The 16,261-nt window shown below is 46.1% G+C and overlaps 1 protein-coding gene and 1 pseudogene across 1 annotated transcript in view; one reads left to right on the forward strand and one right to left on the reverse strand.

Moving 5' to 3' along the window:
* LOC146557348 (NACHT, LRR and PYD domains-containing protein 3-like) overlaps window positions 1–16,261 on the reverse strand; it is a 193,094-nt gene that overhangs the window by 23,251 nt on the left and 153,582 nt on the right. The gene's annotated exons all lie outside the window — the stretch shown is intronic.
* Window positions 911–1,873, forward strand: LOC146557350 (uncharacterized; annotated as a pseudogene).

Raw genomic sequence — 16,261 nt, forward strand, 5'->3', positions numbered from 1 at the left:
ACAGTTAGTCCCCGCTTCCAGAACAGAGTTTTACCTGGACACCTGCTCTTTTTCCTCTCCTCCTCCGTGACTTGCGCGGACGCAGAAAGGTGCCACTGATGACACCTAACGAAGATCCAGACACCGGTGTCGGCAGCGGAGGATGGAAAATACCGCAGGAGGATACGGCATCTTGACTTATCATAGAGGATCGGATGGATAATAGCGTCAGGTGATCATAGACAAGGGCAGCCAACACATTAGTGACAAAAAGCGAAAGCAAAAAGGCCGAAAAAAACAGCACAGAGAAACCACGGCCGGCAGCGGCAAAGCCAAACACAGGCGCCATCATACCGGAAGTGCGTCAGAGACCATGGAGGTAAATGGACTGTGTGGAAATGAAACAACCTTGCCTTTGATTCAAAACAATAGCAATGAGCAAGCTAGTACACAGCTAAGGAGCACAGATAACATGACCAAGAAAGTAGACTCTGTGCATTATAATAAATCCTCAAGTGATAATCCCCCCTTGGACTGTCTTAGTGCAAAACCAAGACAAAAATCATGTCTCCTGGAAGGGGGAGGACGTATCACAGGCAGACCACAGAGAGCTGAAATCTCTGAAACCGACTGGCCTTCACTTCCTACGAGACAGAGAAGCTCTTCTACCCCTGTATACGGGAGGAAACAGGACTGGACAACTATGAAAAGGAAGGTTAACAACAAACCTCCAAAACAACTGAATGTGAAACTGCAGAACAGATTTTCTCCACTTTCAAAGGACCCTGGATCTATATCGGACAACCATCCATCTAATAGTAGCGAAGTAAGGTCTGAAAATCTGTTGAAAAGTAAAAGGCCACTGGGAAAGCTAAAGGCTAGGCCTGAAACTCTGATTGTGGGTGACTCTGCCATAAAGGATGTACAAAGGATGTGCGGTAAGAACACTAAAGTCCTCTGCTTTCCTAAGGATATGGTTGACAACCTGAAGGAGAGAATTCTTCAAATTGCAGATGAATATCCAACTGTGACAAACATTGTTCTGCATACAGGGTCAAACGATGTGTCCAAACAACAGTCGGAGGTTCTGAAACGGGACTTTACTGGATTATTAAATACTGTAAACTCTCTGAATGCAGCTGTATTCATCAGTGGACCTGTACCGCCCATCAGAGGAGGAGACGAGCGATTCAGCAGGTTGTTTGCACTGAATAAATGGCTTATATCAGCATGTGCTGACCACTCAGTGCATTTTATCAACAATTTTAATATTTTTTGGGAACGCAGGCATCTGTTTAAAGCAAATGGATTTAATTTTAACAAGTCTGGGGTGAAACTGTTCACCTCCAACTGGTTTTATTCCATACGTCATCCATCTGTGCTTGGCGCCAAGGCTGAGATAAACGAGGAGTTATCTCATATAGAGCAACAAACAGTACTCCAAGAACAGACAAAGCCCAGCAGAAACCTTGAGGAGGAGCTTCATCTGCCCCCACCTGGGAAGAGCCTCAGAAAGGAGAGACATCTGAGGCAAGAAGAGGGGTCCCTATTTGCCTCCAACTCTCTCAACAACACCAACGACTAGGACCAGGGACCACGACCTTCCCCAGTCCCCCAAACCCCTGACAGGCCATCACCCTCATCCCCCTCCCTTTCTCCCTCCTCCCCACACCTGAAATTCACTGAGGAGATGATGGAACGGGTCAATGCTGGGCTCCGATCTACCCCCCGGCCCAATCCCTTTTTGTCCCCCATAAACCCCCCACCAGAGCAGCCAAAGGTTCGCCATCGAGCCCCACCCTTAACAGAGCAATCGAAGTTACATTGCCCAGCCTTGCCCCCCTTAGTTTCTCCTTACCACCTTCATGCTCTGTCTCCGCAGTCTGATGTGTGATGTGTGGGTGGTCCAGGCTGCGAGGATTATGGCAGTGGTGTTCAAAAGACAGAGAGCTGCACTCTAAAAGATCTTTAAATATAGTAAACATACCTTGTGTGCCACAGACTGCTCCCAAACACGAGGGGGCAAATAATACCTCTAAAAAACTTAAGTTGGCTTTATTAAACGTTAGATCTTTAGCTGGGAAAACATTTTTAATTAATGATTTAATCACTGAGCACAGGCTTGATTTTATGTTTTTAACTGAAACTTGGTTGGACCAAAGTAACAGTGGAGCTGTTCTCATCGAGACGACCCCTCCTAACTACAGTTTTATCAGTGAGGCCAGGGTGAGCAGGAGAGGAGGGGTTGCTGTCTTATTTAATGAATCATTTCAATGTAAGCAGCTATCTCCTGGAAGTTTTCAGTCTTTTGAATATGTGGCTTTACAGCTGAAGGCCCCATCCAGCGTTGTGTTTCTTAATGTTTACAGGCCTCCCAAATACTGCACAGACCTTTTTAATGATCTCAGTGAACTGCTGTCTGTGATCTGTGTTGATTTTGACTGTGTAATTATTGTTGGGGATTTTAACATCCATGTGGACAACCCTCAGGACAAAGGGACTAAAGACCTGAGTAACACTCTGGGCACTTTTGGGCTGACTCAGCATGTAACAGAGGCCACACATAATAGAGGACACACTCTTGACCAACTGATCTCCAAGAGCTTGAGCATTTCAAACTTTACTGTGTCTGATGTGGGCCTGTCTGATCATTACTGTGTTTTCTTTGAAAGTAAAATTTCAGCACACGCAAATATATCAACAGCAGTGATCACAAAACGGTGTATAACTGAATACAGTAGTGAGATCTTTAACCAGGTCTTCCCATTAACACCTGACTAGGGATGGGTATTGATAAGATTTTCACGATTCCGATTCCATTTTCGATTCTGTTTAACGATTCGATTCTTTATCGATTCTCTTATCGATTCTTTTTAAAAAAGGAGAACACTAAGGTCGATTAGCTTAGAACAGGGGTGCTCAATCCCAGTCCTCGAGAGCTACTGTCCTACAGCTTTTAGATGCATCCTTGTTCTGACACAGCTGAATCAAATGAATGGCTTGTTATCAGGCCTTTTCCAAACTTGATGGCATGCTGAAGAGGTAATCAAACATTTGATTCAGCTGTGTTGGAGTAGGGATGCATCTAAAAGCTGCAGGACAGTAGCTCTTGAGGACTGGGATTGAGCACCCCTGGCTTAGAACTTTGTTTTATATCTTCTCTTTGAACAAGATAGAAATTTAGGAGTAGCATGGCCTTACAAACCCAGCAGTGAGATCTTAAGAGATCCAGCCTACGGCTCTTCAATGGGTATCACAGGGTCCCCAGGAAAAAAAATTGTAAATGTAAAATAATAAAATAACTATTCTTCAGTAGCAATAACAAAGTATACCATAAATTATTTTGTAGCAATTACACAAGAATATCCAGTAATGTCCCTGCCTACAATTAAACACATTCACTTACGGAAAATCGGGGCATCTGCTGTGGCAAATGGGTGCAAGCCTTTGACCACAAACTTAGTCACTGCTCGGTGACATTCGTCTATCCTGGCCTGAAAGGAGACGTTACCGGTAGACTGCAGCGAGAACTGGCAGCATCTGAGCCAGACAGACTCTGTCTCTCTCATCACGGTCACCTAAATGCACAGTAATGGCAGGTTTTGTAATAAGACAGATCACGCTAACATAATATGCACTGTTAGTTGATTATTTACCTGCCGCATTAACGGGAGAGGACGTGCAAACGTTACCGCTGCTGCTGGGTTGGGATTCACGAGTCCGGAGCGGAATTAATAACACGACATTCATTTAAGGTCATCGCGTGTTTTGTGAGCAAATGCTTTTGCATATTCGTAGTGTTTCCACCCTTAAATGAAATGTCTACTTTTCAGGTACTGCAAGTTGCCCTGTTGTCATCCGTTCTCGTAAAGTATAATCAAACTTTTGAGCGTTTGAGCCGCTTACGCGCCGTGTTTCCTGCCAGGTAAATGACGCTCCGCAACGTGGTGACGTCATTCGGGGCGACTGGAATCGATAAGGGAATCATTTGCAAAAATGGCAAACAATTCCAAGGAATTGAAACAGTGGGAACCGGTTCTCAACAAGAACCGGTTTTCGATACCCATCCCTACACCTGACCTGTCCAGAGGTTCAGTCAATGAGCTCATCAATAGCTTCAATGCTAAAATGTTAAATGTAATGGACACTATTGCTCCCATTAAGGTGAAGGTTATCTCTGGAAGGAAGAAGTCTCCATGGACAAACTCCACACCGGTGAAAAATGAAAAAAAGATTGTAGGAAAGCTGAGCACAGATGGAGAAAAAAAACCCTCCAGGTTCATTATGACATCTATAAATAGAAACTTCACAATTATAATTTACAACTGAGGAGTGCAAGGAGGTCCTACTTCTCTGACATCATCACTAAAAACAGTCATAATGCTCGGGTCTTATTTTCTACATTTGACAGGCTAACAAACCCTCCGGATCGAAATTGTGTTGATATCTGGTGAACGCAGTAACCGGGTCATTGCAGCAGATTTCAATGCAAGACACCCTACGTGACCACCCATCTCCCATGCTAGAGCTAGCAAACTGCTTGCTAAGGTTTGTGAAACTGGTTCAGTGTTGGATTTGCAAAAATGTGGACACAAGAAAACTGTCACTAATGAAGAAAGGGCTGTCCTAGCTTATTAGCTACTCACAAATGGCACCCTTAAAAACTCCAGCTACTGCAGCATCTCAACAAGGATGACCCAGATCGGCGCACAGAATTTGCAGAATGGGCAAAACAAAAATTGGAACAGGACCCTCAGTTCACATAGAAGATTTTGTTCAGTGATGAGGCAAACTTTTATGTGAATGGTGAAGTTAAAAAACAAAACCACCGCTATTGGTCTGATACTAACCCACATTAGATGGATCCCTCCAAGACTGTTGGAACAACAAAAGTGATGGTTTAGTGTGGTATATGGGGTACAACGATAGTGGGTCCATTCTTCATCAATGGAAACCTCAAGGCCACTGGATATTTGAAATTGCTACATAATGATGTGTTTCCCTCTTTATGCACTGAAGCTGGCACGTTCCCTGAGTTTTTCCAGCAAGATGGTGCACCACCACATTATGGGTCCGGGCATTCCTAGATGAACAGTTTCCTGGAAAGTGGATTGGTCATCGTGGCCCAGTTGAATGGCCCCCAAGGTCTCCCGATCTGACCCCCTTAGACTTTTATCTTTGGGGTCATCTGAAGGCAATTGTCTATGGTGTGAAGATACAAGATGTGCAGCACCTGAAACTATGGATACTGGATGTCTGTGCTGGCATTTCTCCTGCAGTGTTGCTATCAGTGTGTGAAGAGTTGGAGAAGAGGGTTGCATTGACAATCCAACACAATGGGCAGCACATTGAACACATTTTATAAATGGTCAGAAACTTGTAAATAACTCATGAAAGAATAAAGTTACGTTGAAACCAAGCACACCATTGTTTTTCTTGTGACATTACCAATAAGTTTGATATGTCACATGGCCCTCTTCCAATTGAAAAAACAAAAGTTGTATCCAAGATGGCCGACTTCTAAATGGCCACCATGTGGTCACCATCCATCTTGAGGAGTTTGCCCCCTCACATATACTAATGTGCCACAAACAGGACTTTAATATCACCAACCATTCCAATTTTATTACGGTGTATCCATATAAATGGCCCACCCTGTAGTTCACAGTGGAGAACAGCTGCCGACATAATGTGGATCCGAAGATCCATAATTGGTCTACCTGGGGTCGAAAGTCTCGATAAATGCATGGCTTTTCGGCGGGTATACCGGCTTCTGCGAGTGTGACGCTTATTTTGAGCGATGAAAAAATAATAAGATATAATTTTATATTTATATTTCAAAATCACAATAATCTTCCAATTTAGAACTTAAAGTTTAAAAAAAAGAACTAAACACAAATAAAATACACTTCAGCTTAATACTTCTAATTTGTTTTCCCAAACCACCCGGAGCTGCAAAATAAAGACTAAAGAGCCTCATGCGGCTCCGGAGCCGTGGGTTGCCGACCCCTGGTTTAGAGTGTCTAGAAGAGAGTCCTGTCTCAGTCACTTATGGATGATGTGAGAGGGCGGTGTGTGTTTGTGTGTGTGTGTAGGGGGTAGCTCATCTTAAATCTCTCTGTCTTTGCCCGGATGATGCAGAACCTTCTACCGGATTGTAGAAGTTGGAACAGTTTGTTGCCAAGATGGGACGGGTCCTTCAGTATCTGCGCTGCTCAAGTCCGGCATCTCCTGGTGTAGGTGTCCTGAAGCGTGGGAGAGCAATCCTGCAGCAGCATTCTGCTGTACGGATCACTCTCTGAAGAGCCTTTTGGTCCTTAACACAGCTGTTCCGATACCTCGATGTCACCCCCCCCCCCCCCCCCCCACATAAAATATCACATACAGTAAACAGACACCTTTAACAACTGCCACCAAGTCCGTTACTGGGGTTAATACTGGGTCCTGGACAGTGCATCAGCCACCACGTTGTCCACACCTCTCTGATGTCGGATGTCTATGTTATACTCCTGAGCAAGCAACACCCATCTCATCAATCTTTGGTTATGATTGTACATGTGCTTTAGGAATACCAGAGGGTTATGGTCAGTATAAACCATGACAGGGGTGGTGATTGACCCCACGTACACGTCAAAATGCTGCAGAGCAAGCAACATGGCCAGGGTTTCCTTCTCAATGGTGGAATAGTTGAGTTGATGAGGCTTGAACTTAGCTGAGAAGTAGGAAACCGGGTGACTGATGCCATCAACTCCATCCTGTAACAGTACTGCTCCAGCGCCAGTAGCGCTTGCATCCACTTCCAGCTTGAAGGCCTTGCTGAAGTCGGGAGCAGCCAGTACAGGGGCACTGCAAAGGAGAGACTTGGCACAGTCAAATGCATGTTGGCACTCAGCAGTCCATACGAAGGGTTCCTTTGGACTGCACAGATGAGTCAGGGGAGCCACTACTGTCGAAAAGTTCCGGCAGAAACATCTGTAGTAGCCCACCAGACCCAAGAAGCGCCTGAGGTCCCGTCTGGTGGTGGGCACTGGGTAGCTCAGTACGGCCTCCACCTTTGCATTCACGGGGCGCACCTGGCCATGTCCTACTTGTTTTCTGAGGTATGTCACTACCGCCTTGGCAAATTCACACTTTGCCAGGTTCAGAGTTAGGGAAGCCTGGGTTAAATGAGCAAAAACATCCCTCAGAGTACTCACGTGATCAGTCCAGCAAGAAGAATATACCACAATGTCATCCAAATACACATTACAACTGTTAATGTCCGCTAACACAAAGTTCATAAGTCGTTGGAAAGTGGCTGGTGCATTCCGCATGCCAAACGCCATCACTGTGTACTGCAAGAAATGGTCTGGAGTAACAAATGCTGAAATATCAGAGGCTCTGCTAGTTAGAGGAACCTGCCAGTACCCTTTTAACAGATCTAGCTTTGTTATGTAGGTGGCGGCTCCAATACTGTCTATGCAGTCTTCCATGCGAGGCAACGGGTATGAGTCAGGGACTGTGACTGCATTTACTCTCCTAAAATCAGTACAAAAACGAGGAGAACCATCTGACTTTGGTGTCAGCAGACATGGAGAGCTCCAAGAGCTATGGCTAGGTATCGCCAAACCATTTCCAAGCAGGTACTGTACCTCATTTTTCATTAATTCCCTCTTGAGTGGGGGGCACCGGTATGCGTATTGCTTAATAGGGCACGCATCACCCACGTCAATGTCGTGCTTTAACACTGGGGTTTTAGACGGTACATCCCCAAACAGACTAGGGTGCGCTTGGATCAGATCTTTCACGTCGTCTCTCTCGTCATGAGGAAGATAGGAGAGGTACGTGTCTAAGGCACCAAGAACCTCTGAGTTTGCAAGCCTGCCGCTCTGCTGACCTTCACTACCCTTCACCAAACCATCATCATGGTTTATGGGCACAGAAATGAGTGAGATGGAGCCCTCGCGATCGTCTTCCCTAGAGTGAAACAGTTTCAGCATGTTTATATGGCAGAGCCGTGTTTTACGCCTTCTATCCGGAGTGCGAACGATGTAGTCTGTGTCAATGACTTTGCTCTCTACCACATATGGTCCCGCAAATTGGGCTGACAGAGATGGACCAGATGTGGGCACCAACATGAGTACCTGATCACCAGGTTTAAAAGAACGCTGCACTGCCTTCCTGTCATACTGCCGCTTCATTTTCCCTTGGGCTGCTGACAGAGACTTCTTAGCTATTGCACAAGCATGGTACAAACGTTCCCGACACTGCGTGACAAACTCAAGCACATTTGATTGCGGCTGCACATCAGATAAAAACTGTTCTTTCAGAGCTTTTAGTGGCCCTCTCACACTATGCTCAAAAACTAATTCAGCAGGGCTGAAACCAAGGGACTCCTGTTTTGCTTCACGAGCTGCAAACAGTAGGAATGGCAGTCCCTCATCCCAGTTCTTGTCAGTCACCAGACAATATTTTTCGGATCATCAACTTTATGGTCTGGTGCCATCTTTCTAGTGCATCTTGTGACTGGGGATGGTAAGGGCTGGAAGGGATGTGTTTGATACCAAGTGATTGTAATGTCTGCTTGAACAGTTTTGACTGGAGATTGCTGCCTTGGTCGGTCTGAACAATTCTAGGCAGACCAAATGTTGAAAAGAATTTAAGTAGAGCCTTAATCACAGTGGGAGCGGTGATTTTTCGAAGTGGTATGGCTTCAGGAAAACGGGTTGTGGCACACATGATTGTCAAGAGGAACTGATTACCCGTTTTTGTTCTGGGTAGAGGACCCACACAGTCCACTAAAACACGCTCAAAAGGCTCCCCAACTACCGGGATGGGTTTAAGAGGAGCAGGTGGCACCGTCTGATTAGGTTTACCCACAATTTGGCAAACCTGGCATGTTTTGCAGAACTTGGCAATGTCTTTCTTCAGACCTGGCCAGAAAAAGTGCTGAAGAATGCGGTCATAGGTTTTAGTGATTCCTAAATGACCTGACCATGGGTGTTCATGCGCAAGCTGCAATATGCCACCCCGGTAATCCCTAGGAATGACTATTTGGCGTACCACCCCCCAACCCTCATCACCTCCTTCCTGCTGTAATGCAGGTCTTGAGACCCATTTTCTTAGCAGTAACCCATCCTCAAGATAAAACCTGTGTGCCTTTTTATTGTTTGCTAACTCGCTTACCTCTTTAAAACACTTAGCGAGTGACTCATCCTTTTCCTGAGCCTGGCTCAAACACTCACGTGAGACCGGCAAAGGAAGAACCTCAGACAGAGTAGCCAGACCCTGTTCATCGAGTGCTGGTTTAGAAGGGCTCGCAGCCGGCTCTCTGTCCCCAGTTAGAACAGATCCAAGAACAGTCTCAATCAGGTTCACTTCTTCCGGCTTACGAGCTTGCGACCTGGTAAGAACACTGACAGAAAACACATCAGGGTGGGATTTCAACAGCTCATCCTCTTCTGGGATACAGCTGGGTTTATCCACCACTTCAGGAACAGGGAGTACTTTGTCCCCAGCAATATCATTTCCCATTATAAACTCAACACCCTGAATAGGAAATGAGTTTCTTACTGCAACCTTGAACAAACCAGAGGCTAACTTCGACTGCACATGAACACAATGTAATGGTGGAGGTATGTAGGTGTGGACAAGAGATATTTTATTCTGTATTCTTATGGTCACAGTTATAATCAGAATTATCACTGATCAATCATTTACCATTGTTGAATCAGTTGACAGAATAATCTCTGAATCACATCTATGTTAATCTGAGCAAGATAGCATTGTATACAGATTATCATCACTTTAATCAGTCTATTGTTGTGCTGTATTATCCTTTCTTCTGTTTAAGCTGTTGCACATTTTGTAACCACTGTCTACATTCAGTTTTGCACGTACTCCCGGCCTTTAACAACATGCACACCGTTATGTAATTCACGCACGTTTACATACACACTTAATAAGAACAGAAAGGTCGTCTTAGGACAGTCTTTCTCTGAGAGCTACCCTATCACAAAATGCACAATGTAATACACACTTGTTTTTCTCTAAAGTAGCAATTGAGATCCATATAAGGAGAACTTTTTGAGTGCGAGGAACTGTTATCATTTCCAGTAAGATCTAACTGTGTGACGTCATAATGACTATAAAGCTTTCTGTCTTTGTGCAAACGAAGAAGAAGTCCGGCTCTTCCCACACTGTAATGTGTGTTTTAATAAAATGATCTGTGCTGACCCAAACTATATACCAGTCGTGGTCTCTTCCTCAAAATCCGAACCATGACATAGGCCATCCCAATACCTTGCACTATTGTACTAGCGTTACAAGATGACTCATCACTGACTGGCAAAACGTCGGCCAATAGAAATGATTGTGAGCCACCCGTGTCCCTCAGTATTCTCACGGGCTTTTGATCCCCAGGAAACCCTGTTAAGGAGACAAAACCATCGAAAATGAAGGGTTTAAAACACTTATCAGGTTCACTCATGGTCACATGGGAGGGGGAGTTCAGCGACTTGACTAGGCCAACCCCTTTAGCTTGTTTTAATTGCTGGGGCACTTGTTTACGTTTAAGAGCCAAACACTCAGAAACTATATGCCCCACTTTGTGACAGTAAAAACATTGTCTATCAGACTTGGAACCCGAGGAACCCCTAGGTTGTTGAGGGTGCGGCTTTGTGTCCTTTTTCAGTTGTTCATGATAGTGTGATTCGGATTTACCCACAAACACGCTTTTGTGCGTCAAAGCAAATTCTTCTGCCAGGACAGCTGCCTCCTGCAAAGTGGCCACTTTTTGTTCATTCAGGTACAGCACTGTATGGTCAGGTACACAGTTTTTGAATTCCTCCAACAATACCAGTTCACGCAATGCGTTAAACTCTGACACTTTGCTTGCTTGACACCACCTATCAAATAGTATCCCTTTTTCCCTTGCGAACTCAAGGAATGTTTGAGCAGCGGATTTCCTCAGGGTCCTGAAACGCTGCCTGTAGGCTTCAGGCACCAACTCATAGGCTCTGAGTATAGCGCTTTTCACATTGTCATACACAAGACTGTCCTCGATAGTGAGAGCTGCGCATACTTCCTGTGCCTTACCAATTAATTTGCACTGAAGCAAAAGGGACCAAACCTCCTTGGGCCAATGTAAAGCCATAGCAATGCGCTCAAACGCATTAAAATAGGCCTCCACCTCAGTCTCCCTGAATGGTGGAACTAGGGCAATGATTTTGCCCACATCAAATGCCGGAGGTGCAGGAGCAGGGGGAGAATTATCTGAAGGATTACTATTGTTATCTTCATCCTTCACTGTAGGTGGAGCAGAAGGCTCAGGAGACAATTTGTTAGCTTGCAACTCCAGTTGACGCAACCTAATAGATGTCTCAGCTTCTAGCTCCCGACACTTTAGCTTGAACTCAAGCTTATCCTTACGTTCCCTTTCTTTGGCCTCAAGTTCAAGACAAACTAAACGTACCTTTACGCGTGCACTAACACTGGGATTACTGGATTCGACAGAGAAGGGCTCAAACCGTGGAAGAGAGGCTGGTGGCTTTCCCTCACCTGGTTTGACCACCGTAGGTGTCCCCGCCCCCTCCTCAGCACAAACCTCAGGCTGACCAGAGGTTTCGAGGAGTGACGCGGCATCCCCCGAGTCCACCTCTAAGGGGAACACACCTTTCCCAACCAACCCACTGACAACAAGAGTCTTTAACTCGCTCTTCTTCATGGACTTAGCCACAAGGATTTCATAATGCGCGGCAACAGCACACAAATCCTCCTTCCGACATGCATCAAGCTGGTCCAATGCAGGCTTAGCTATAAAATCACCCAGGCTAAACTGTGCCATAACCAAAATAATCCCGGACGAGCCCCCACTTATGTTACGCCCCACTTAAAAACGAAGTGTTGACTGGAGTGAGGGGTAACACAAAGTGAAAGGGAACACATGAACTACTGGAGAAATAGATGTCAGTATACAAGATTTATTGCCTAAAACTACTACAGTAAAAACAAACACAGGGAAGCTCTTTTCTTCAGGGTCTCCAAGGCCAAAACAACAAACAAAACACCCCCCTTTAGCTAGAAATCAAAACCAAGTACTCACTAACCAAAACAAAATACAATGGCTGAGCTCCCTGTCTAACCAAACCAGGAGAAACCAGTTGAAACAAAAATGGCAGAGAACCCCTACCTGCTTCCACAATGACGAACTAATTAACACAATAAGGGCACACCTTTGCTTACAATAAAAGAAAGAAAACCAAAGTTCACAGAGGTTAAGTTCTCACACACATACACACTAAGGCCCGCTGCCCAAAACTCTACAGCTCACAGCTCTGGCAAAAATGGGGAAAATGGCAGGGGGTATGGCAGTTTAGGATGGCAGACTATATGCCGTGGCTGACAAGCTGGAATACACCTCAGCTGTGGCTCATGAGGCAGACCTGCAACACAAGAAAAGGAGAAAAAAAACTCTTCTACAGAGGGAGAGCCACTAGAGGTCAGCGACCGTAACAAGGGGGTAGCTCATCTTGAATCTCTCTGTCTTTGCCCGGATGATGCAGAACCTTCTACCGGATTGTAGAAGTTGGAACAGTTTGTTGCCAAGATGGGACGGGTCCTTCAGTATCTGCGCTGCTCAAGTCCGGCATCTCCTGGTGTAGGTGTCCTGAAGCGTGGGAGAGCAATCCTGCAGCAGCATTCTGCTGTACGGATCACTCTCTGAAGAGCCTTTTGGTCCTTAACACAGCTGTTCCGATACCTCGATGTCATGTTCTGTGTGAGGATGCTCTCCACAGCGCCTGTATAGAAAGTCCTGAGGATCACTGGAGAGACCCTGAACTTCCTCAGTTGTCGTAGGTGGTACAGGCACTGCCTAGCCTTTTTGGCTGGACCTGAATTTGGACAGACCATGACATGGTCTGACGAGGTGTGGACACCGAGATACTTGAAGGACTGCACCATCTCCACTGGAGCTCCATTAATGATAATGGGCTTGTAGTCTCTGTGCTGACTCCTTCTGAAGTCCATCACCAGCTCCTTGGTCTTGAAAATGTTCAGCTGAAGATGGTTGTCCCGGCACCATGATGCCAGATTCTTTACTTCCTCCATGTAGGCCGCCTCATTGTTGTTGGAGATGGCGCCCAACACCACTGTGTTGTCCGCAAACTTCACAATGGTGTTGGAGCCGTGGTTGGCCACACAGTCTGAAGTGTAGAGGGAGTAGAGCAGTGGTGAGAGGACACATCCCTGTGCTGCTCCTGTGTTGATGTTGATGCTGTTAGAGACAAATCTACCCACCCTCACCACCTGAGTTCTGCCAGTGAGGAAGTCCAACACCAATGCACACAGATGGCTGTTGAGTCCCAGATTCCTCAGCTTTGTGAACAGTCTGCTGGGCACTATTGTGTTAAACGCTGAACTGTAATCAACAAAAAGCATTCTCACATAGTTACCCTGTTTCTTGTCCACGTGGCTGAGGGTGGTGTGCGGGACGTGGGTGATGGCATCCTCTGTGGATCTGTTGGGTCAGCAAGTGAACTGGAGTGGATCTGTGGTGTCTGGGATGGAGGAGGGGATGATGCTCTTCAGCAGCCTCTCAAACACCTTCATTACTACCGAGGTCAGTGCAACTGGCCGGTAATCGTTCAGGGATGAGGATTTGCTGTTCTTGGGCACAGGGATGACAGTCGATCTGTTGAAGCATGTGGGGACCACAGACTTTGCCAGGGACTCGTTGAAGATTGAAGTGAACACACCTGCTAACTGGTCAGTACAGCAGTGCAGCAGACGGCCGGTGATGCCATCTTGCCCCGCCGCTTTCCTTGTGTTTACTCTCCTCAATGCCGCTCGGACGTCGCGCCCCGTGATGCTGATTACCGGTCTCTCGCTGATTGGTTGGTGAATGCAGAGTCGGCGTTGATCGGCGCAGTGTCCCTGGCTTTGTAGTCCGTGCCACATACTCCGTGTGTCGCCCTGGTCGAAGTGAGACTCCACGCGGGTAGATAAAAACTGTGGCACTTAATGCTCAGGAATTCCAGATGTGGCAAGCAGCCGGTCAAGAACAGCACAGTGGGGGGGGGGGGGGGGGGGGGGACTGTGGAGAAGGCAAACGAACTCAAGAACTTCTTCAACAGGTTTGACTGGCACATAAAAGACGACGCTGGCACGGCTGGCAGCCTTAACCCAATTTCCTTCGGGATGAATAAAGTATGATCAATCAATCAATCAATCAATAACCCCCCACACACACCGTCACCCTCACCTTTACAACAAAGCCCTCTCCCTACTCTCCTACCTCCCTCACTACAACTAGTTTTCAACCTCAGCCTACAACTGGGGAGAGTGCCCGCCCTCTGGAAGACATCCTGCATCATCCCGGTCCCCAAAAGGAACTGTTCCAATGAGCTGAATGACTTCTGACTGGTGGCACTGACGTCACATCTTATGAAAACTCTAGAGTGGCTCTTCCTCAGCCTCCTCCGACCACAGGTACAACATGCTCAGGACCCACTACAGTTTGCCTACAAGGCGGATGTCGGAGTGCAGGATGCCATCCTGTACCTTCTACACAGAGCCCACTCACACCTGGACAAGGGAAAAGGCACAGTCAGGATCCTGTTTCTTGACTTTTCCAGTGCCTTCAATACAATCCGGCCCTGTCTGCTCCAGGAGAAACTACACAGGATGCAGGTGGACCCCTGCCTGGTTGCTTGGATCTCTGACTACCTCACCGACAGACCACAGTACGTCAGGCTGAAGGACATCACGTCTGACACTGCGGTCAGCAGCACAGGGAACTGTGCTGTCCCCTCTTCTCTTCACCCTGTACACCTGTGACCTCTGCTACAACTCTGAACTATGCCATATTCAGAAGTTTGCAGATGACATGGCCATCACGGGGTGTATCTGGGATGACCAGGAAGAGGAGTACAGGAGTCTGGTGAGGAACTTCGTCACATGGAGTCACACAAACCACCTGTAATTCAACACCTCAAAGACCAAGGAACTGGTTGTGGACTTCGGGAGGTCCAGAGCAGGTCCACTGCCAGTTCAAATAGAGGGAGAGGAAGTGGAGGTGGTCAACACATACAAGTACCTCGGGCTGTGGGTGGACAACAAACTGGACTGGTCATGCAACACGCAGCACCTGTATAAAAAAGGCCAAAGCCGACTGTACTTCCTCAGGAGGCTGAGGTCTTTTAACATCTGCAGGAAGCTCCTGAGGATGTTTTACCAGTCGGTGGTTGCAGGAGTACTTTTCTATGGCGTGGTGTGCTGGGGGAGGAGCACAGCAAAGAAGGACTCATCCAAGCTGGAGAAACTAATCAGGAAGGCGGGCTCTGTGGTAGGCATGAAGCTGGACACTCTGGTTACAGTGGCAGAGAAAAGGACATTAAAGAAACTGATGGATATTATAAACAATGCTGGGCATCCGATGCACATGGTCGTAAACAATCAGAGGAGTCTGTTCAGCGACAGGTTGCTTCTCCCAAAGTCAAAAACCAACAGACTTAAAAACTCCTTTGTCCCACATGCCATCAGACTGTTTAACTCCTCACTGGAGGCGAGGGAGAAGAGAAACAGGGGGACAAGGGAGGAGGAACAACTGAGCTGTATTGCTTTTTTACACTGTGCAATATTTGCAATATTTGTTTTGTATTTTTCTTATATTCGACTGTGCAATAATCACTGTGCAATATACTCACTCAAATTGTGCAATCCTATTTATCCATATTGTATATTCTGTATTTATATATGCGTATATGTGTATGTATGGTGTATTTATGCTTATATCCTTACTCTCATTCCCCTTTTGTATCTGTAACATGCAACTTATTTTGGTGATGTGCTACTGGAAACTGAATTTCCCAGAGGAACCCACCCGAGGGATTAATACAGTTTCATCTAATCTCTAATCTAATCTATTTCCTTTTCTGAGTTCATATTTAAATCTAGTTAATTGGATTTTTCCTCTTTTAAAATCTAGTCAGTAGAATCATTGTGAACTTCAGGCTCAATATTAGTTTGCTCTGAACCCACAGCTTCATGGAAGCCTTTTGAGTTCTTTATTTCCTCTTTAAAAGCCAACCCATTTCCTCTTGAACTAATTTAGTTTATGGTTTGTAGTCTTTTTTATGTTTCTTGTGTGCATGTGTGCACTCACTCTAAATGAAACATTATCACTCTCTGTTTTTGTGTCTCCGAGTGCTGTCCGCTTTAGAGTCTGTGCGCTCTCATTTGGCTCTGAGCGTGACAAGGTTAGATTGTCACGATCCTGGGTTGGTGACCCAGCGGTTCCAGT

This window comes from Mchenga conophoros, linkage group LG16 (genome assembly GCF_057382185.1).
Source record: "Mchenga conophoros isolate Kocher_MC1m ecotype Shallow Benthic linkage group LG16, M_conophoros_male_GT1.1, whole genome shotgun sequence".
NCBI lineage: Eukaryota > Metazoa > Chordata > Actinopteri > Cichliformes > Cichlidae > Mchenga > Mchenga conophoros.